The sequence below is a fragment of the Peromyscus maniculatus genome, chromosome 14 (assembly GCF_049852395.1).
Source record: "Peromyscus maniculatus bairdii isolate BWxNUB_F1_BW_parent chromosome 14, HU_Pman_BW_mat_3.1, whole genome shotgun sequence".
Lineage (NCBI taxonomy): Eukaryota > Metazoa > Chordata > Mammalia > Rodentia > Cricetidae > Peromyscus > Peromyscus maniculatus.
The window spans coordinates 20523453-20525559 of record NC_134865.1 but is presented as its reverse complement, the minus strand read 5'-3'; the positions used below and the strand labels follow the sequence as shown (position 1 = coordinate 20525559).

At 39.8% G+C, this 2107-nt stretch overlaps 1 pseudogene; it reads right to left on the bottom strand.

Annotated features, from left to right (window-relative positions):
- Positions 1-369: 369 nt before the first annotated feature.
- LOC102917405 (small ribosomal subunit protein eS8 pseudogene) lies at positions 370-1430 on the bottom strand (annotated as a pseudogene).
- Between the last annotated feature and the right edge of the window lie 677 nt (positions 1431-2107).

The following is a 2107-nucleotide window of genomic DNA, read 5'->3' as shown; positions in this document are numbered from 1 at the left end:
GTTAATCTATATGTTGCCACGTGTTCTGTGGCTTTATCTGTGTGTCATTCCATGTTGCTCTCTGAACAGTAGGATGGCATCTCCTGACTGAGCCTTCCTTTCCCCAGAATTCTCCTTCTCTGTTTATCCTACTTATATTTTCTGTCTGGTCTGGTTACTGGCCAATCAGTGTTTTATTTATCAACTAATCAGAGCAACACATTCACAGCATACAGAGTGCTATCCACAGCATTTCTCTCCATTTAATTTGATGTTGGCTGTTGGCTTACTGTAAATTGCCTTTGTCATGTTTAGGTATGTTCCTGGCATTCCTGATCTCTTTTGTCAAAGGCTTTTTCAGCATCTAATGAAATGATCATGTTTTTTTGTTTTTTTTTTTTTTGGTTTGTTTATATGGTGGATTACATTGACAGATTTTCCTATGTTGAACCATATTTGCATCTCTGGGATAAAGACGCCTTGATCATGGTTCATAATTGTTTTGATGTGTTCTTGGATTGGGTTTGCCAGTATTTTACTGAGTATTTTTTTTATACAACAATAAACACCTTTATTACATGAACTATGAATGATGCTTTATTTGCCCTTCCAGGCTTTGATCTTCCTCAGATAGAACTCCAGCTCCTCGCCTTCTAGTGCATAGCCATCTGCTCTGCCACACTGGCCTGCTCTTGAGGCGATACAGGCAGGAAGCTTGCCCTGCTGGAACCACTCCTCCAGAAGACTGCTGATTTTAACATTCTTTTTCTTTTCATCATATTTCTTTTGGATTTTCTTTGATCTTTTTGTTTGTTTGTTTGTTTGTTTGTTTAATATTTCTTCCTCTTCAGGAGTCAGCTTGGCCCCCTCCTTGCGGCCCAGGGGCAGCACATAGTGAGACTCATACCACTGTCAGTATGGTGTGCTGTCAATAAGCACAATGCAATTCTTTACCAGGGTCTTGATGTGGACCAGCTCATTATTGGATGCATTGTAGACAACATCAATGATCCTTATTTACCGAGTACAACACTCAGAGCCCCAGGAAAAGTTCCCCACATCCAATCTTAGGGCACGGTACTTCTTGTTGCCTCCTTGGACTTGGACTGTGTGTATACGACGAAGGCCAATCTTTGTATTGGCAGCAGGCCATCCCAGCTCATACTTCTGCTTCTTGTGGTAGGGCTTTCTTTTACCCCCGGTCTTGCGGCACTTGTGCCAGTTGTCTCGAGAGATGCCCATCACTCGGTGCTGGCTGGAAAGAGCTTTGCTGAGTATTTTTGCATCAATATTCATGAGAAAGATTGGTTTGTAATTCTCTTTCTTTGTTGCATCTTTGTGAGATTTGGGTATCAGGATAACTGTAGACTATAAAAAGAGTTTAGCAGTGTTACTTCTGTTCCTCTTGTGTATAACAACTTGAAGAGTATTGGTACTAGCTCTTCTTTGAAATTCTGGTAGAATTCTGTGCTGAAGTCTATTTTGTGAGATATTAGGATAGCTACACCAGCTTGCTTCTTAAATACATTTAATTGGGAAGTCTTTTCCCAACCATTTACTCTAAGATAGTGTTTGTCTTTGCTTTTGAGGTGTGTTTCTCTTATGTGACAGAAGGATGGATCTGGTTTTCATATCCATTCTGTCAGCCTGTGTGTTTTTATAGGCAAATTGAGTTCATTGATAATAAGGAATATTAATGACCAGTAATTGTTAATTCGTGTTATTTTTGGAGGTTTCCCTTCTTTGGGACTTGCTGCTGTGGGGTTATCCATTGCCTGTGCTTTTGTGGGTGCATCTATCTTCCCTAAGTTGAAATTTTCCTTCTAGTGCTTTCTGTAGGGCTGGATTTGTGGATAGGCATTGTTTAAATCTGGTTTTATCTTGGAATATCTTGTGTATTCTCTCTATGATGACTGAAAGTTTTGCTGGGTATAGTAGTCTGGAATGGCATCCATGGTCTCTTAGTATCTGCATAATGTCTGTCCAGGACCTTCTGGTTTTCAGAATGTCCATTGAGAAGTTGGATGTTATTCTGATGGGTCTGCTTTATAAGTCACTTGGCCTTTTTCGTTTGTTGCTCTTAATTTTCTTTCCTTAATCTGTATGTTTAGTGGGTTGATTATTATGT